This window comes from Triticum aestivum, chromosome 5D (assembly GCF_018294505.1).
Source record: "Triticum aestivum cultivar Chinese Spring chromosome 5D, IWGSC CS RefSeq v2.1, whole genome shotgun sequence".
NCBI classification, from domain to species: domain Eukaryota; kingdom Viridiplantae; phylum Streptophyta; class Magnoliopsida; order Poales; family Poaceae; genus Triticum; species Triticum aestivum.
In genome coordinates this window covers 71399421-71416669 of record NC_057808.1, presented here as the reverse complement: position 1 = coordinate 71416669, position 17249 = coordinate 71399421, and the positions used below count along the sequence as shown (strand labels likewise).

General features: G+C 47.3%; 32 non-coding genes and 3 pseudogenes across 32 annotated transcripts; all 35 read right to left on the bottom strand.

Moving 5' to 3' along the window:
- Nucleotides 1–241: 241 nt before the first annotated feature.
- LOC123126606 (5S ribosomal RNA) lies at nucleotides 242–360 on the bottom strand. Its single transcript, XR_006461839.1, has one exon. It is a non-coding gene; the product is annotated as a 5S ribosomal RNA (ribosomal RNA).
- Nucleotides 361–731: 371 nt separating this feature from the next.
- Nucleotides 732–850, bottom strand: LOC123126631 (5S ribosomal RNA). Its single transcript, XR_006461863.1, has one exon. It is a non-coding gene; the product is annotated as a 5S ribosomal RNA (ribosomal RNA).
- A 369-nt stretch (nucleotides 851–1219) lies between these two features.
- LOC123126695 (5S ribosomal RNA) lies at nucleotides 1220–1338 on the bottom strand. Its single transcript, XR_006461921.1, has one exon. It is a non-coding gene; the product is annotated as a 5S ribosomal RNA (ribosomal RNA).
- A 371-nt stretch (nucleotides 1339–1709) lies between these two features.
- LOC123126532 (5S ribosomal RNA) lies at nucleotides 1710–1828 on the bottom strand. The gene has a single exon (XR_006461769.1). It is a non-coding gene; the product is annotated as a 5S ribosomal RNA (ribosomal RNA).
- A 371-nt stretch (nucleotides 1829–2199) lies between these two features.
- LOC123126585 (5S ribosomal RNA) lies at nucleotides 2200–2318 on the bottom strand. The gene has a single exon (XR_006461820.1). It is a non-coding gene; the product is annotated as a 5S ribosomal RNA (ribosomal RNA).
- Nucleotides 2319–2688: 370 nt separating this feature from the next.
- Nucleotides 2689–2807, bottom strand: LOC123126754 (5S ribosomal RNA). The gene has a single exon (XR_006461979.1). It is a non-coding gene; the product is annotated as a 5S ribosomal RNA (ribosomal RNA).
- Nucleotides 2808–3179: 372 nt separating this feature from the next.
- Nucleotides 3180–3298, bottom strand: LOC123126755 (5S ribosomal RNA). The gene has a single exon (XR_006461980.1). It is a non-coding gene; the product is annotated as a 5S ribosomal RNA (ribosomal RNA).
- Nucleotides 3299–3668: 370 nt separating this feature from the next.
- On the bottom strand, nucleotides 3669–3787 carry LOC123126750 (5S ribosomal RNA). The gene has a single exon (XR_006461975.1). It is a non-coding gene; the product is annotated as a 5S ribosomal RNA (ribosomal RNA).
- Nucleotides 3788–4159: 372 nt separating this feature from the next.
- LOC123126717 (5S ribosomal RNA) lies at nucleotides 4160–4278 on the bottom strand. The gene has a single exon (XR_006461942.1). It is a non-coding gene; the product is annotated as a 5S ribosomal RNA (ribosomal RNA).
- A 373-nt stretch (nucleotides 4279–4651) lies between these two features.
- On the bottom strand, nucleotides 4652–4779 carry LOC123126668 (uncharacterized; annotated as a pseudogene).
- A 368-nt stretch (nucleotides 4780–5147) lies between these two features.
- On the bottom strand, nucleotides 5148–5266 carry LOC123126716 (5S ribosomal RNA). The gene has a single exon (XR_006461941.1). It is a non-coding gene; the product is annotated as a 5S ribosomal RNA (ribosomal RNA).
- A 371-nt stretch (nucleotides 5267–5637) lies between these two features.
- LOC123126522 (5S ribosomal RNA) lies at nucleotides 5638–5756 on the bottom strand. The gene has a single exon (XR_006461760.1). It is a non-coding gene; the product is annotated as a 5S ribosomal RNA (ribosomal RNA).
- Nucleotides 5757–6127: 371 nt separating this feature from the next.
- Nucleotides 6128–6246, bottom strand: LOC123126531 (5S ribosomal RNA). The gene has a single exon (XR_006461768.1). It is a non-coding gene; the product is annotated as a 5S ribosomal RNA (ribosomal RNA).
- Nucleotides 6247–6617: 371 nt separating this feature from the next.
- On the bottom strand, nucleotides 6618–6736 carry LOC123126675 (5S ribosomal RNA). The gene has a single exon (XR_006461903.1). It is a non-coding gene; the product is annotated as a 5S ribosomal RNA (ribosomal RNA).
- Nucleotides 6737–7106: 370 nt separating this feature from the next.
- LOC123126696 (5S ribosomal RNA) lies at nucleotides 7107–7225 on the bottom strand. The gene has a single exon (XR_006461922.1). It is a non-coding gene; the product is annotated as a 5S ribosomal RNA (ribosomal RNA).
- A 368-nt stretch (nucleotides 7226–7593) lies between these two features.
- Nucleotides 7594–7712, bottom strand: LOC123126656 (5S ribosomal RNA). The gene has a single exon (XR_006461888.1). It is a non-coding gene; the product is annotated as a 5S ribosomal RNA (ribosomal RNA).
- Nucleotides 7713–8085: 373 nt separating this feature from the next.
- On the bottom strand, nucleotides 8086–8204 carry LOC123126752 (5S ribosomal RNA). The gene has a single exon (XR_006461977.1). It is a non-coding gene; the product is annotated as a 5S ribosomal RNA (ribosomal RNA).
- Nucleotides 8205–8576: 372 nt separating this feature from the next.
- LOC123126757 (5S ribosomal RNA) lies at nucleotides 8577–8695 on the bottom strand. Its single transcript, XR_006461982.1, has one exon. It is a non-coding gene; the product is annotated as a 5S ribosomal RNA (ribosomal RNA).
- A 372-nt stretch (nucleotides 8696–9067) lies between these two features.
- On the bottom strand, nucleotides 9068–9186 carry LOC123126672 (5S ribosomal RNA). The gene has a single exon (XR_006461900.1). It is a non-coding gene; the product is annotated as a 5S ribosomal RNA (ribosomal RNA).
- A 375-nt stretch (nucleotides 9187–9561) lies between these two features.
- LOC123126666 (uncharacterized) lies at nucleotides 9562–9689 on the bottom strand (annotated as a pseudogene).
- A 368-nt stretch (nucleotides 9690–10057) lies between these two features.
- On the bottom strand, nucleotides 10058–10176 carry LOC123126715 (5S ribosomal RNA). Its single transcript, XR_006461940.1, has one exon. It is a non-coding gene; the product is annotated as a 5S ribosomal RNA (ribosomal RNA).
- Nucleotides 10177–10547: 371 nt separating this feature from the next.
- Nucleotides 10548–10666, bottom strand: LOC123126521 (5S ribosomal RNA). Its single transcript, XR_006461759.1, has one exon. It is a non-coding gene; the product is annotated as a 5S ribosomal RNA (ribosomal RNA).
- A 371-nt stretch (nucleotides 10667–11037) lies between these two features.
- On the bottom strand, nucleotides 11038–11156 carry LOC123126530 (5S ribosomal RNA). The gene has a single exon (XR_006461767.1). It is a non-coding gene; the product is annotated as a 5S ribosomal RNA (ribosomal RNA).
- A 372-nt stretch (nucleotides 11157–11528) lies between these two features.
- LOC123126508 (5S ribosomal RNA) lies at nucleotides 11529–11647 on the bottom strand. Its single transcript, XR_006461747.1, has one exon. It is a non-coding gene; the product is annotated as a 5S ribosomal RNA (ribosomal RNA).
- A 371-nt stretch (nucleotides 11648–12018) lies between these two features.
- LOC123126660 (5S ribosomal RNA) lies at nucleotides 12019–12137 on the bottom strand. The gene has a single exon (XR_006461891.1). It is a non-coding gene; the product is annotated as a 5S ribosomal RNA (ribosomal RNA).
- A 371-nt stretch (nucleotides 12138–12508) lies between these two features.
- LOC123126671 (5S ribosomal RNA) lies at nucleotides 12509–12627 on the bottom strand. Its single transcript, XR_006461899.1, has one exon. It is a non-coding gene; the product is annotated as a 5S ribosomal RNA (ribosomal RNA).
- A 374-nt stretch (nucleotides 12628–13001) lies between these two features.
- LOC123126670 (5S ribosomal RNA) lies at nucleotides 13002–13120 on the bottom strand. The gene has a single exon (XR_006461898.1). It is a non-coding gene; the product is annotated as a 5S ribosomal RNA (ribosomal RNA).
- A 374-nt stretch (nucleotides 13121–13494) lies between these two features.
- LOC123126665 (uncharacterized) lies at nucleotides 13495–13622 on the bottom strand (annotated as a pseudogene).
- Nucleotides 13623–13990: 368 nt separating this feature from the next.
- On the bottom strand, nucleotides 13991–14109 carry LOC123126529 (5S ribosomal RNA). The gene has a single exon (XR_006461766.1). It is a non-coding gene; the product is annotated as a 5S ribosomal RNA (ribosomal RNA).
- A 370-nt stretch (nucleotides 14110–14479) lies between these two features.
- On the bottom strand, nucleotides 14480–14598 carry LOC123126607 (5S ribosomal RNA). The gene has a single exon (XR_006461840.1). It is a non-coding gene; the product is annotated as a 5S ribosomal RNA (ribosomal RNA).
- Nucleotides 14599–14969: 371 nt separating this feature from the next.
- On the bottom strand, nucleotides 14970–15088 carry LOC123126659 (5S ribosomal RNA). The gene has a single exon (XR_006461890.1). It is a non-coding gene; the product is annotated as a 5S ribosomal RNA (ribosomal RNA).
- A 370-nt stretch (nucleotides 15089–15458) lies between these two features.
- LOC123126697 (5S ribosomal RNA) lies at nucleotides 15459–15577 on the bottom strand. Its single transcript, XR_006461923.1, has one exon. It is a non-coding gene; the product is annotated as a 5S ribosomal RNA (ribosomal RNA).
- Nucleotides 15578–15949: 372 nt separating this feature from the next.
- Nucleotides 15950–16068, bottom strand: LOC123126677 (5S ribosomal RNA). Its single transcript, XR_006461905.1, has one exon. It is a non-coding gene; the product is annotated as a 5S ribosomal RNA (ribosomal RNA).
- A 369-nt stretch (nucleotides 16069–16437) lies between these two features.
- On the bottom strand, nucleotides 16438–16556 carry LOC123126654 (5S ribosomal RNA). Its single transcript, XR_006461886.1, has one exon. It is a non-coding gene; the product is annotated as a 5S ribosomal RNA (ribosomal RNA).
- A 370-nt stretch (nucleotides 16557–16926) lies between these two features.
- On the bottom strand, nucleotides 16927–17045 carry LOC123126510 (5S ribosomal RNA). The gene has a single exon (XR_006461748.1). It is a non-coding gene; the product is annotated as a 5S ribosomal RNA (ribosomal RNA).
- Between the last annotated feature and the right edge of the window lie 204 nt (nucleotides 17046–17249).

The window sequence follows — 17249 nt, the reverse complement described above, 5'->3', positions numbered from 1 at the left end:
CCCCCCTCAAACACGGAGACGAGTTTACCACGGTTTCCACCCCTCCCTCTATACCGCAGCAACACGTATTTTTTTACCCCTTTCAGAACGCGCTCCTCGCGCCACAAAGCCGCCTCTAGACGCGTGACCAATGAGCAGCGAGCTAAAACATATCGCAAATGTCAAAAATAATATAATGGGGTTAATATATATCGCGCACATGCGATATGTTTGTCAGGAGGCGCAAAAAATAATTAAAAAGGGAATGCAACACGAGGATTTTCCAGGAGGTCACCCATCCTAGTACTACTCTCGCCCAAGCACGCTTATCTTCGGAGTTCTGATGGGATCCGGTGCTTTAGTGCTGGTATGATCGCATCCGACATGTTACCCCCGCCTTCGTCCCTTATGCTTGCCACTCCCAGGTCCACTTCAAAGATGATTGTCATTCTTACTACCATTACAACCGTTGCCTAATAATGGATAATGCCCTATATATACTACTTACTACCCCCCCTCAAACACGGAGACGAGTTTACCACGGTTTCCACCCCTCCCTCTATACCGCAGCAACACGTATTTTTTTACCCCTTGCAGAACGCGCTCCTCGCGCCACAAAGCCGCCTCTAGACGCGTGACCAATGAGCAGCGAGCTAAAACATATCGCAAATGTCAAAAATAATATAACGGGCTTAATATATATCGCGCACATGCGATATGTTTGTCACGAGGCGCAAAAAATAATTAAAAAGGGAATGCAACACGACGACTTCCCAGGAGGTCACCCAACCTAGTACTACTCTCGCCCAAGCACGCTTAACTTCGGAGTTCTGATGGGATCCGGTGATTTAGTGCTGGTATGATCGCATCCAACATGTTACCCCCGCCTTCGTCCCTTATGCTTGCCACTCCCAGGTCCACTGCAAAGATGATTGCCATTCTTACTACCATTACAACCGTTCCCTAATAATGGATAATGCCCTATATATACTACTTACACCCCCCCTCAAACACAGAGACGAGTTTACCACGGTTTCCACCCCACCCTCTATACCGCAGCAACACGTATTTTTTTACCCCTTTCAGAACGCGCTCCTCGCGCCACAAAGCTGCCTCTAGACGCGTGCCAATGAGCAGCGAGCTAAAACATATCGCAAATGTCAAAAATAATATAACGGGGTTAATATATATCGCGCACATGCGATATGTTTGTCACGAGGTGCAAAAAGTAATTAAAAAGGGAATGCAACACGAGGACTTCCCAGGAGGTCACCCATCCTAATACTACTCTCGCCCAAGCACACTTAACTTCAGAGTTCTGATGGGATCCGGTGCTTTAGTGTTGGTATGATCGCATCCGACATGTTACCCCCGCCTTCGTCCCTTATGCTTGCCACTCCCAGGTCCACTGCAAAGATGATTGTCATTCTTACTACCATTACAACCGTTGCCTAATAATGGATAATGCCCTATATATACTACTTACTCCCCCCCCCTCAAACACAGAGACGAGTTTACCACGGTTTCCATCCCTCCCTCTATACCGCAGCAACACGTATTTTTTACCCCTTTCAGAACGCGCTCCTCGCGCCACAAAGCCGCCTCTAGACGCGTGACCAATGAGCAGCGAGCTAAAACATATCGCAAATGTCGAAAATAATATAACGGGGTTAATATATATCGCGCACATGCGATATGTTTGTCACGAGGCGCAAAAAATAATTAAAAAGGGAATGCAACACGAGGATTTTCCAGGAGGTCACCCATCCTAGTACTACTCTCGCCCAAGCACGCTTAACTTCGGAGTTCTGATGGGATCCGGTGCTTTAGTGCTGGTATGATCGCATCCGACATGTTACCCCCGCCTTCGTCTCTTATGCTTGCCACTCCCAGGTCCACTTCAAAGATGATTGTCATTCTTACTACCATTACAACCGTTGCCTAATAATGGATAATGCCCTATATATACTACTTACTCCCCCCCCCTTAAACACGGAGACGAGTTTACCACGGTTTCCACCCCTCCCTCTATACCGCAGCAACACGTATTTTTTACACCTTTCAGAATGCGCTCCTCGCGCCACAAAGCCGCCTCTAGACGCGTGACCAATGAGCAGCGAGCTAAAACATATCGCAAATGTCAAAAATAATATAACGGGGTTAATATATATCGCGCACATGCTATATGTTTGTCACGAGGCGCAAAAAATAATTAAAAAGGGAATGCAACACGAGGACTTCCCAGGAGGTCACCCATCCTAGTACTACTCTCGCCCAAGCACGCTTAACTTCGGAGTTCTGATGGGATCCGGTGCTTTAGTGCTGGTATGATCGCATCCGACATGTTACCCCCGCCTTCGTCCCTTATGCTTGCCACTCCCAGGTCCACTGCAAAGATGATTGCCTTTCTTACTACCATTACAACCGTTGCCTAATAATGGATAATGCCCTATATATACTACTTACTCCCCCCCTCAAACACGGAGACGAGTTTACCACGGTTTCCACCCCTCCCTCTATACCGCAGCAACACGTATTTTTTTACCCCTTTCAGAACGCGCTCCTCGCGCCACAAAGCCGCCTCTAGACGCGTGACCAATGAGCAGCGAGCTAAAACATATCGCAAATGTCAAAACTAATATAACGGGGTTAATATATATCGCGTACATGCGATATGTTTGTCACGAGGCGCAAAAAATAATTTAAAAAGGAATGCAAAATGAGGACTTCCCAGTAGGTCACCCATCCTAGTACTACTCTCGCCCAAGCACGCTTAACTTCGGAGTTCTGATAGGATCCGATGCTTTAGTGCTGGTATGATAGCATCCGACATGTTACCCCCGCCTTCGTCCCTTATGCTTGCCACTCCCAGGTCCACTGCAAAGATGATTGTCATTCTTACTACCATTACAACCGTTGCCTAATAATGGATAATGCCCTATATATACTACTTACTCCCCCCCCCTCAAACACGGAGACGAGTTTACCACGGTTTCCACCCCTCCCTCTATACCGCAGCAACACGTATTTTTTTACCCCTTTCACAACGCGCTCCTCGCGCCACAAAGCCGCCTCTGGACGCGTGACCAATGGGCAGCGAGCTAAAACATATCGCAAATGTCAAAAATAATATAACGGGGTTAATATATATCGCGCACATGCAATATGTTTGTCACAAGGCGCAAAAAATAATTAAAAAGGGAATGGAACACGAGGACTTCCCAGGAGGTCACCCATCATAGTAGTACTCTCGCCCAAGCACGCTTAACTTTAGAGTTCTGATGGGATCCGTTGCTTTAGTGCTGGTATGATCGCATCCGACATGTTACCCCCGCCTTCGTCCCTTCTGCTTGCCACTCCCAGGTCCACTACAAAGATGATTGTCATTCTTACTACCATTACAACCGTTGCCTAATAATGGATAATGCTCTATATATACTACTTACTCCCCCCCCTCAAACACGGAGACGAGTTCACCACGGTTTCCACCCCTCCCTCTATACCGCAGCTACACGTATTTTTTACCCCTTTCAGAACGCGCTCCTCGCGCCACAAAGCCGCCTCTGGACGCGTGACCAATGGGCAGCGAGCTAAAACATATCGCAAATGTCAAAAATAATATAACGGGGTTAATATATATCGCGCACATGCAATATGTTTGTCACGAGGCGCAAAAAATAATTAAAAAGGGAATGGAAGACGAGGACTTCCCAGAAGGTCAACCATCCTAGTACTACTCTCGCCCAAGCACGCTTAACTTCAGAGTTCTGATGGGATCCGGTGCTTTACTGCTGGTATGATCGCATTCGACATGTTACCCCCGCCTTCGTCCCTTATGCTTGCCACTCCGAGGTCCACTGCAAAGATGATTGTCATTCTTACTACCATTACTACCGTTGCCTAATAATGGATAATGCCCTATATATACTACTTACTCCCCCCCCCTCAAACACGGAGACGAGTTTACCACAGTTTCCACCCCTCCCTCCATACCGCAGCAACACGTATTTTTTTACCCCTTTCGGAACGCGCTCCTCGCGCCACAAAGCCGCCTCTAGACGCGTGACCAATGAGCAGCGAGCTAAAACATATCGCAAATGTCAAAAATAATATAACGGGGTTAATATATATCGCGCACATGTGATATGTTTGTCATGAGGCGCAAAAAATAATTAAAAAGGGAATGCAACACGAGGACTTCCCAGGAGGTCGCCCATCCTAGTTCTACCCTCGCCCAAGCACGCTTAACTTCGGAGTTCTGATGGGATCCTGTGCTTTAGTGCTGGTAAGATCGCATCCAACATGTTACCCCCGCCTTCGTCCCTTATGCTTGCCACTCCCAGGTCCACTTCAAAGATGATTGTCATTCTTACTACCATTACAACTGTTGCCTAATAATGGATAATGCCCTATATATACTACTTACTCCCCCCCCCTCAAACACGGAGACGAGTTTACCACGGTTTCCACCCCTCCCTCTATACCGCAGCAACACGTATTTTTTTTACCCCTTTCAGAACGCGCTCCTCGCGCCACAAAGACGCCTCTAGACGCGTGACCAATGAGCAGCGAGCTAAAACATATCGCAAATGTCAAAAATAATATAACGGGGTTAATATATATCGCGCACATGTGATGTGTTTGTCATGAGGCGCAAAAAATAATTAAAAAGGGAATGCAACACAAGGACTTCCCAGGAGGTCACCCATCCTAGTACTACTCTCGCCCAAGCACGCCAAGCACGCTTAACTTCGGAGTTCTGATGGGATCCGGTGCTTTAGTGCTGGTATGATCGCATCCAACATGTTACCCCCGCCTTCGTCCCTTATGCTTGCCACTCCCAGGTCCACTGCAAAGATGATTGTCATTCTTACTACCATTACAACCGTTGCCTAATAATGGATAATGCCCTATATATACTACTTACTCCCCCCCTCAAACACGGAGACGAGTTACCACGGTTTCCACCCCTCCCTCTATACCGCAGTAACACGTATTTTTTACCCCTTTCAGAACGCGCTCCTCGCGCCACAAAGCCGCCTCTAGACGCGTGACCAATGAGCAGCGAGCTAAAACATATCGCAAAAGTCAAAAATAATATAACGGGGTTAATATATATCGCGCACATGCGATATGTTTGTCAGGAGGCGCAAAAAATAATTAAAAAGGGAATGCAACACGAGGATTTTCCTGGAGGTCACCCATCCTAGTACTACTCTCGCCCAAGCACGCTTATCTTCGGAGTTCTGATGGGATCCGGTGCTTTAGTGCTGGTATGATGGCATCCGACATGTTACCCCCGCCTTCGTCCCTTATGCTTGCCACTCCCAGGTCCACTTCAAAGATGATTGTCATTCTTACTACCATTACAACCGTTGCCTAATAATGGATAATGCCCTATATATACTACTTACTCCCCCCCCTCAAACACGGAGACGAGTTTACCACGGTTTCCACCCCTCCCTCTATACCGCAGCAACACGTATTTTTTTACCCCTTGCAGAACGCGCTCCTCGCGCCACAAAGCCGCCTCTAGACGCGTGACCAATGAGCAGCGAGCTAAAACATATCGCAAATGTCAAAAATAATATAACGGGCTTAATATATATCGCGCACATGCGATATGTTTGTCACGAGGTGCAAAAAGTAATTAAAAAGGGAATGCAACACGAGGACTTCCCAGGAGGTCACCCATCCTAGTACTACTCTCGCCCAAGCACACTTAACTTCAGAGTTCTGATGGGATCCGGTGCTTTAGTGCTGGTATGATCGCATCCGACATGTTACCCCCGCCTTCGTCCCTTATGCTTGCCACTCCCAGGTCCACTGCAAAGATGATTGTCATTCTTACTACCATTACAACCGTTGCCTAATAATGGATAATGCCCTATATATACTACTTACTCCCCCCCCTCAAACACGGAGACGAGTTTACCACGGTTTCCATCCCTCCCTCTATACCGCAGCAACACGTGTTTTTTTACCCCTTTCAGAACGCGCTCCTCGCGCCACAAAGCCGCCTCTAGACGCGTGACCAATGAGCAGCGAGCTAAAACATATCGCAAATGTCGAAAATAATATAACGGGGTTAATATATATCGCGCACATGCGATATGTTTGTCACGAGGCGCAAAAAATAATTAAAAAGGGAATGCAACACGAGGATTTTCCAGGAGGTCACCCATCCTAGTACTACTCTCGCCCAAGCACGCTTAACTTCGGAGTTCTGATGGGATCCGGTGCTTTAGTGCTGGTATGATCGCATCCGACATGTTACCCCCGCCTTCGTCTCTTATGCTTGCCACTCCCAGGTCCACTGCAAAGATGATTGTCATTCTTACTACCATTACAACCGTTGCCTAATAATGGATAATGCCCTATATATACTACTTACTCCCCCCCCCTTAAACACGGAGACGAGTTTACCACGGTTTCCACCCCTCCCTCTATACCGCAGCAACACGTATTTTTTACACCTTTCAGAACGCGCTCCTCGCGCCACAAAGCCGCCTCTAGACGCGTGACCAATGAGCAGCGAGCTAGAACATATCGCAAATGTCAAAAATAATATAACGGGGTTAATATATATCGCGCACATGCTATATGTTTGTCACGAGGCGCAAAAAATAATTAAAAAGGGAATGCAACACGAGGACTTCCCAGGAGGTCACCCATCCTAGTACTACTCTCGCCCAAGCACGCTTAACTTTGAAGTTCTGATGGGATCCGCTGCTTTAGTGCTGGTATGATCGCATCCGACATGTTACCCCCGCCTTCGTCCCTTATGCTTGCCACTCCCAGGTCCACTGCAAAGATGATTGCCTTTCTTACTACCATTACAACCGTTGCCTAATAATGGATAATGCCCTATATATACTACTTACTCCCCCCCTCAAACACGGAGACGAGTTTACCACGGTTTCCACCCCTCCCTCTATACCGCAGCAACACGTATTTTTTTACCCCTTTCAGAACGCGCTCCTCGCGCCACAAAGCCGCCTCTAGACGCGTGACCAATGAGCAGCGAGCTAAAACATATCGCAAATGTCAAAACTAATATAACGGGGTTAATATATATCGCGTACATGCGATATGTTTGTCACGAGGCGCAAAAAATAATTTAAAAAGGAATGCAAAATGAGGACTTCCTAGTAGGTCACCCATCCTAGTACTACTCTCGCCCAAGCACGCTTAACTTCGGAGTTCTGATGGGATCCGGTGCTTTAGTGCTGGTATGATCGCATCCAACATGTTACCCCCGCCTTCGTCCCTTATGCTTGCCACTCCCAGGTCCACTGCAAAGATGATTGTCATTCTTACTACCATTACAACCGTTGCCTAATAATGGATAATGCCCTATATATACTACTTACTCCCCCCCTCAAACACGGAGACGAGTTACCACGGTTTCCACCCCTCCCTCTATACCGCAGTAACACGTATTTTTTACCCCTTTCAGAACGCGCTCCTCGCGCCACAAAGCCGCCTCTAGACGCGTGACCAATGAGCAGCGAGCTAAAACATATCGCAAAAGTCAAAAATAATATAACGGGGTTAATATATATCGCGCACATGCGATATGTTTGTCAGGAGGCGCAAAAAATAATTAAAAAGGGAATGCAACACGAGGATTTTCCTGGAGGTCACCCATCCTAGTACTACTCTCGCCCAAGCACGCTTATCTTCGGAGTTCTGATGGGATCCGGTGCTTTAGTGCTGGTATGATCGCATCCGACATGTTACCCCCGCCTTCGTCCCTTATGCTTGCCACTCCCAGGTCCACTTCAAAGATGATTGTCATTCTTACTACCATTACAACCGTTGCCTAATAATGGATAATGCCCTATATATACTACTTACTCCCCCCCCCCTCAAACACGGAGACGAGTTTACCACGGTTTCCACCCCTCCCTCTATACCGCAGCAACACGTATTTTTTTACCCCTTTCACAACGCGCTCCTCGCGCCACAAAGCCGCCTCTGGACGCGTGACCAATGGGCAGCGAGCTAAAACATATCGCAAATGTCAAAAATAATATAACGGGGTTAATATATATCGCGCACATGCAATATGTATGTCACAAGGCGCAAAAAATAATTAAAAAGGGAATGGAACACGAGGACTTCCCAGGAGGTCACCCATCATAGTAGTACTCTCGCCCAAGCATGCTTAACTTTAGAGTTCTGATGGGATCCGGTGCTTTAGTGCTGGTATGATCGCATCCGACATGTTTCCCCCGCCTTCGTCCCTTCTGCTTGCCACTCCCAGGTCCACTACAAAGATGATTGTCATTCTTACTACCATTACAACCGTTGCCTAATAATGGATAATGCTCTATATATACTACTTACTCCCCCCCCCCTCAAACACGGAGACGAGTTCACCACGGTTTCCACCCCTCCGTCTATACCGCAGCAACACGTATTTTTTACCCCTTTCAGAACGCGCTCCTCGCGCCACAAAGCCGCCTCTGGACGCGTGACCAATGGGCAGCGAGCTAAAACATATCGCAAATGTCAAAAATAATATAACGGGGTTAATATATATCGCGCACATGCAATATGTTTGTCACGAGGCGCAAAAAATAATTAAAAAGGGAATGGAAGAAGAGGACTTCCCAGGAGGTCACCCATCCTAGTACTACTCTCGCCCAAGCACGCTTAACTTCAGAATTCTGATGGGATCCGGTGCTTTACTGCTGGTATGATCGCATTCGACATGTTACCCCCGCCTTCGTCCCTTATGCTTGCCACTCCCAGGTCCACTGCAAAGATGATTGTCATTCTTACTACCATTACTACCGTTGCCTAATAATGGATAATGCCCTATATATACTACTTACTCCCCCCCCCTCAAACACGGAGACGAGTTTACCACAGTTTCCACCCCTCCCTCCATACCGCAGCAACACGTATTTTTTTACCCCTTTCGGAACGCGCTCCTCGCGCCACAAAGCCGCCTCTAGACGCGTGACCAATGAGAAGCGAGCTAAAACATATCGCAAATGTCAAAAATAATATAACGGGGTTAATATATATCGCGCACATGTGATAAGTTTGTCATGAGGCGCAAAAAATAATTAAAAAGGGAATGCAACACGAGGACTTCCCAGGAGGTCACCCATCCTAGTTCTACCCTCGCCCAAGCACGCTTAACTTCGGAGTTCTGATGGGATCCTGTGCTTTAGTGCTGGTATGATCGCATCCAACATGTTACCCCCGCCTTCGTCCCTTATGCTTGCCACTCCCAGGTCCACTTCAAAGATGATTGTCGTTCTTACTACCATTACAACTGTTGCCTAATAATGGATAATGCCCTATATATACTACTTACTCCCCCCCCCCCTCAAACACGGAGACGAGTTTACCACGGTTTCCACCCCTCCCTCTATACCGCAGCAACACGTATTTTTTTTACCCCTTTCAGAACGCGCTCCTCGCGCCACAAAGACGCCTCTAGACGCGTGACCAATGAGCAGCGAGCTAAAACATATCGCAAATGTCAAAAATAATATAACGGGGTTAATATATATCGCGCACATGTGATGTGTTTGTCATGAGGCGCAAAAAATAATTAAAAAGGGAATGCAACACAAGGACTTCCCAGGAGGTCACCCATCCTAGTACTACTCTCGCCCAAGCACGCCAAGCACGCTTAACTTCGGAGTTCTGATGGGATCCGGTGCTTTAGTGCTGGTATGATCGCATCCAACATGTTACCCCCGCCTTCGTCCCTTATGCTTGCCACTCCCAGGTCCACTGCAAAGATGATTGTCATTCTTACTACCATTACAACCGTTGCCTAATAATGGATAATGCCCTATATATACTACTTACTCCCCCCCTCAAACACGGAGACGAGTTACCACGGTTTCCACCCCTCCCTCTATACCGCAGTAACACGTATTTTTTACCCCTTTCAGAACGCGCTCCTCGCGCCACAAAGCCGCCTCTAGACGCGTGACCAATGAGCAGCGAGCTAAAACATATCGCAAAAGTCAAAAATAATATAACGGGGTTAATATATATCGCGCACATGCGATATGTTTGTCAGGAGGCGCAAAAAATAATTAAAAAGGGAATGCAACACGAGGATTTTCCTGGAGGTCACCCATCCTAGTACTACTCTCGCCCAAGCACGCTTATCTTCGGAGTTCTGATGGGATCCGGTGCTTTAGTGCTGGTATGATGGCATCCGACATGTTACCCCCGCCTTCGTCCCTTATGCTTGCCACTCCCAGGTCCACTTCAAAGATGATTGTCATTCTTACTACCATTACAACCGTTGCCTAATAATGGATAATGCCCTATATATACTACTTACTCCCCCCCCTCAAACACGGAGACGAGTTTACCACGGTTTCCACCCCTCCCTCTATACCGCAGCAACACGTATTTTTTTACCCCTTGCAGAACGCGCTCCTCGCGCCACAAAGCCGCCTCTAGACGCGTGACCAATGAGCAGCGAGCTAAAACATATCGCAAATGTCAAAAATAATATAACGGGCTTAATATATATCGCGCACATGCGATATGTTTGTCACGAGGTGCAAAAAGTAATTAAAAAGGGAATGCAACACGAGGACTTCCCAGGAGGTCACCCATCCTAGTACTACTCTCGCCCAAGCACACTTAACTTCAGAGTTCTGATGGGATCCGGTGCTTTAGTGCTGGTATGATCGCATCCGACATGTTACCCCCGCCTTCGTCCCTTATGCTTGCCACTCCCAGGTCCACTGCAAAGATGATTGTCATTCTTACTACCATTACAACCGTTGCCTAATAATGGATAATGCCCTATATATACTACTTACTCCCCCCCCTCAAACACGGAGACGAGTTTACCACGGTTTCCATCCCTCCCTCTATACCGCAGCAACACGTGTTTTTTTACCCCTTTCAGAACGCGCTCCTCGCGCCACAAAGCCGCCTCTAGACGCGTGACCAATGAGCAGCGAGCTAAAACATATCGCAAATGTCGAAAATAATATAACGGGGTTAATATATATCGCGCACATGCGATATGTTTGTCACGAGGCGCAAAAAATAATTAAAAAGGGAATGCAACACGAGGATTTTCCAGGAGGTCACCCATCCTAGTACTACTCTCGCCCAAGCACGCTTAACTTCGGAGTTCTGATGGGATCCGGTGCTTTAGTGCTGGTATGATCGCATCCGACATGTTACCCCCGCCTTCGTCTCTTATGCTTGCCACTCCCAGGTCCACTGCAAAGATGATTGTCATTCTTACTACCATTACAACCGTTGCCTAATAATGGATAATGCCCTATATATACTACTTACTCCCCCCCCCCTTAAACACGGAGACGAGTTTACCACGGTTTCCACCCCTCCCTCTATACCGCAGCAACACGTATTTTTTACACCTTTCAGAACGCGCTCCTCGCGCCACAAAGCCGCCTCTAGACGCGTGACCAATGAGCAGCGAGCTAAAACATATCGCAAATGTCAAAAATAATATAACGGGGTTAATATATATCGCGCACATGCTATATGTTTGTCACGAGGCGCAAAAAATAATTAAAAAGGGAATGCAACACGAGGACTTCCCAGGAGGTCACCCATCCAAGTACTACTCTCGCCCAAGCACGCTTAACTTCGAAGTTCTGATGGGATCCGGTGCTTTAGTGCTGGTATGATCGCATCCGACATGTTACCCCCGCCTTCGTCCCTTATGCTTGCCACTCCCAGGTCCACTGCAAAGATGATTGCCTTTCTTACTACCATTACAACCGTTGCCTAATAATGGATAATGCCCTATATATACTACTTACTCCCCCCCCTCAAACACGGAGACGAGTTTACCACGGTTTCCACCCCTCCCTCTATACCGCAGCAACACGTATTTTTTTACCCCTTTCAGAACGCGCTCCTCGCGCCACAAAGCCGCCTCTAGACGCGTGACCAATGAGCAGCGAGCTAAAACATATCGCAAATGTCAAAACTAATATAACGGGGTTAATATATATCGCGTACATGCGATATGTTTGTCACGAGGCGCAAAAAATAATTTAAAAAGGAATGCAAAATGAGGACTTCCCAGTAGGTCACCCATCCTAGTACTACTCTCGCCCAAGCACGCTTAACTTCGGAGTTCTGATGGGATCCGGTGCTTTAGTGCTGGTATGATCGCATCCAACATGTTACCCCCGCCTTCGTCCCTTATGCTTGCCACTCCCAGGTCCACTGCAAAGATGATTGTCATTCTTACTACCATTACTACCGTTGCCTAATAATGGATAATGCCCTATATATACTACTTACTCCCCCCCCTCAAACACGGAGACGAGTTTACCACAGTTTCCACCCCTCCCTCCATACCGCAGCAACACGTATTTTTTTACCCCTTTCAGAACGCGCTCCTCGTGCCACAAAGCCGCCTCTAGACGCGTGACCAATGAGCAGCGAGCTAAAACATATCGCAAATGTCAAAAATAATATAACGGGGTTAATATATATCGCGCACATGTGATATGTTTGTCATGAGGCGCAAAAAATAATTAAAAAGGGAATGCAACACGAGGACTTCCCAGGAGGTCACCCATCCTAGTTCTACCCTCGCCCAAGCACGCTTAACTTCGGAGTTCTGATGGGATCCTGTGCTTTAGTGCTGGTATGATCGCATCCAACATGTTACCCCTGCCTTCGTCCCTTATGCTTGCCACTCCCAGGTCCACTTCAAAGATGATTGTCATTCTTACTACCATTACAACCGTTGCCTAATAATGGATAATGCCCTATATATACTACTTACTCCCCCCCCCCTCAAACACGGAGACGAGTTTACCACGGTTTACACCCCTCCCTCTATACCGCAGCAACACGTATTTTTTTTACCCCTTTCAGAACGCGCTCCTCGCGCCACAAAGCCGCCTCTGGACGCGTGACCAATGGGCAGCGAGCTAAAACATATCGCAAATGTCAAAAATAATATAACGGGGTTAATATATATCGCGCACATGTGATAAGTTTGTCATGAGGCGCAAAAAATAATTAAAAAGGGAATGCAACACGAGGACTTCCCAGGAGGTCACCCATCCTAGTTCTACCCTCGCCCAAGCACGCTTAACTTCGGAGTTCTGATGGGATCCTGTGCTTTAGTGCTGGTATGATCGCATCCAACATGTTACCCCCGCCTTCGTCCCTTATGCTTGCCACTCCCAGGTCCACTTCAAAGATGATTGTCATTCTTACTACCATTACAACTGTTGCCTAATAATGGATAATGCCCTATATATACTACTTACTCCCCCCCCCCTCAAACACGGAGACGAGTTTACCACGGTTTCCACCCCTCCCTCTATACCGCAGCAACACGTATTTTTTTTACCCCTTTCAGAACGCGCTCCTCGCGCCACAAAGACGCCTCTAGACGCGTGACCAATGAGCAGCGAGCTAAAACATATCGCAAATGTCAAAAATAATATAACGGGGTTAATATATATCGCGCACATGTGATGTGTTTGTCATGAGGCGCAAAAAATAATTAAAAAGGGAATGCAACACAAGGACTTCCCAGGAGGTCACCCATCCTAGTACTACTCTCGCCCAAGCACGCCAAGCACGCTTAACTTCGGAGTTCTGATGGGATCCGGTGCTTTAGTGCTGGTATGATCGCATCCAACATGTTACCCCCGCCTTCGTCCCTTATGCTTGCCACTCCCAGGTCCACTGCAAAGATGATTGTCATTCTTACTACCATTACAACCGTTGCCTAATAATGGATAATGCCCTATATATACTACTTACTCCCCCCCTCAAACACGGAGACGAGTTACCACGGTTTCCACCCCTCCCTCTATACCGCAGTAACACGTATTTTTTACCCCTTTCAGAACGCGCTCCTCGCGCCACAAAGCCGCCTCTAGACGCGTGACCAATGAGCAGCGAGCTAAAACATATCGCAAATGTCGAAAATAATATAACGGGGTTAATATATATCGCGCACATGCGATATGTTTGTCACGAGGCGCAAAAAATAATTAAGAAGGGAATGCAACACGAGGATTTTCCAGGAGGTCACCCATCCTAGTACTACTCTCGCCCAAGCACGCTTAACTTCGGAGTTCTGATGGGATCCGGTGCTTTAGTGCTGGTATGATCGCATCCGACATGTTACCCCCGCCTTCATCTCTTATGCTTGCCACTCCCAGGTCCACTGCAAAGATGATTGTCATTCTTACTACCATTACAACCGTTGCCTAATAATGGATAATGCCCTATATATACTACTTACTCCCCCCCCTTAAACACGGAGACGAGTTTACCACGGTTTCCACCCCTCCCTCTATACCGCAGCAACACGTATTTTTTACACCTTTCAGAACGCGCTCCTCGCGCCACAAAGCCGCCTCTAGACGCGTGACCAATGAGCAGCGAGCTAAAACATATCGCAAATGTCAAAAATAATATAACGGGGTTAATATATATCGCGCACATGCTATATGTTTGTCACGAGGCGCAAAAAATAATTAAAAAGGGAATGCAACACGAGGACTTCCCAAGAGGTCACCCATCCTAGTACTACTCTCGCCCAAGCACGCTTAACTTCGAAGTTCTGATGGGATCCGGTGCTTTAGTGCTGGTATGATCCCATCCGACATGTTACCCCCGCCTTCGTCCCTTATGCTTGCCACTCCCAGGTCCACTTCAAAGATGATTGCCTTTCTTACTACCATTACAACCGTTGCCTAATAATGGATAATGCCCTATATATACTACTTACTCCCCCCCCTCAAACACGGAGACGAGTTTACCACGGTTTCCACCCCTCCCTCTATACCGCAGCAACACGTATTTTTTTACCCCTTTCAGAACGCGCTCCTCGCGCCACAAAGCCGCCTCTAGACGCGTGACCAATGAGCAGCGAGCTAAAACATATCGCAAATGTCAAAACTAATATAACGGGGTTAATATATATCGCGTACATGCGATATGTTTGTCACGAGGCGCAAAAAATAATTTAAAAAGGAATGCAAAATGAGGACTTCCCAGTAGGTCACCCATCCTAGTACTACTCTCGCCCAAGCACGCTTAACTTCGGAGTTCTGATGGGATCCGGTGCTTTAGTGCTGGTATGATCGCATCCAACATGTTACCCCCGCCTTCGTCCCTTATGCTTGCCACTCCCAGGTCCACTGCAAAGATGATTGTCATTCTTACTACCATTACTACCGTTGCCTAATAATGGATAATGCCCTATATATACTACTTACTCCCCCCCTCAAACACGGAGACGAGTTTACCACAGTTTCCACCCCTCCCTCCATACCGCAGCAACACGTATTTTTTTACCCCTTTCAGAACGCGCTCCTCGTGCCACAAAGCCGCCTCTAGACGCGTGACCAATGAGCAGCGAGCTAAAACATATCGCAAATGTCAAAAATAATATAACGGGGTTAATATATATCGCGCACATGTGATATGTTTGTCATGAGGCGCAAAAAATAATTAAAAAGGGAATGCAACACGAGGACTTCCCAGGAGGTCACCCATCCTAGTTCTACCCTCGCCCAAGCACGCTTAACTTCGGAGTTCTTATGGGATCCTGTGCTTTAGTGCTGGTATGATCGCATCCAACATGTTACCCCTGCCTTCGTCCCTTATGCTTGCCACTCCCAGGTCCACTTCAAAGATGATTGTCATTCTTACTACCATTACAACCGTTGCCTAATAATGGATAATGCCCTATATATACTACTTACTCCCCCCCCCTCAAACACGGAGACGAGTTTACCACGGTTTCCACCCCTCCCTCTATACCGCAGCAACACGTATTTTTTTACCCCTTTCAGAACGCGCTCCTCGCGCCACAAAGACGCCTCTAGACGCGTGACCAATGAGCAGCGAGCTAAAACATATCGCAAATGTCAAAAATAATATAACGGGGTTAATATATATCGCGCACATGTGATGTGTTTGTCATGAGGCGCAAAAAATAATTAAAAAGGGAATGCAACAAGAGGACTTCCCAGGAGGTCACCCATCCTAGTACTACTCTCGCCCAAGCACGCTTAACTTCGGAGTTCTGATGGGATTCGGTGCTTTAGTGCTGGTATGATCGCATCCAACATGTTACCCCCGCCTTCGTCCCTTATGCTTGCCACTCCCAGGTCCACTGCAAAGATGATTGTCATTCTTACTACCATTACAACCGTTGCCTAATAATGGATAATGCCCTATATATACTACTTACTCCCCCCCCTCAAACACGGAGACGAGTTACCACGGTTTCCACCCCTCCCTCTATACCGCAGTAACACGTATTTTTTACCCCTTTCAGAACACGCTCCTCGCGCCACAAAGCCGCCTCTAGACGCGTGACCAATGAGCAGCGAGCTAAAACATATCGCAAAAGTCAAAAATAATATAACGGGGTTAATATATATCGCGCACATGCGATATGTTTGTCAGGAGGCGCAAAAAATAATTAAAAAGGGAATGCAACACGAGGATTTTCCTGGAGGTCACCCATCCTAGTACTACTCTCGCCCAAGCACGCTTATCTTCGGAGTTCTGATGGGATCCGGTGCTTTAGTGCTGGTATGATCGCATCCGACATGTTACCCCCGCCTTCGTCCCTTATGCTTGCCACTCCCAGGTCCACTTCAAAGATGATTGTCATTCTTACTACCATTACAACCGTTGCCTAATAATGGATAATGCCCTATATATACTACTTACTCCCCCCCTCAAACACGGAGACGAGTTTACCACGGTTTCCACCCCTCCCTCTATACCGCAGCAACACGTATTTTTTTACCCCTTGCAGAACGCGCTCCTCGCGCCACAAAGCCGCCTCTAGACGCGTGACCAATGAGCAGCGAGCTAAAACATATCGCAAATGTCAAAAATAATATAACGGGCTTAATATATATCGCGCACATGCGATATGTTTGTCACGAGGCGCAAAAAATAATTAAAAAGGGAATGCAACACGAGGACTTCCCAGGAGGTCACCCAACCTAGTACTACTCTCGCCCAAGCACGCTTAACTTCGGAGTTCTGATGGGATCCGGTGATTTAGTGCTGGTATGATCGCATCCAACATGTTACCCCCGCCTTCGTCCCTTATGCTTGCCACTCCCAGGTCCACTTCAAAGATGATTGCCATTCTTACTACCATTACAACCGTTGCCTAATAATGGATAATGCCCTATATATACTACTTACTCCCCCCCCCTCAAACACGGAGACGAGTTTACCACGGTTTCCACCCCACCCTCGGAGTTCTGATGGGATCCGGTGCT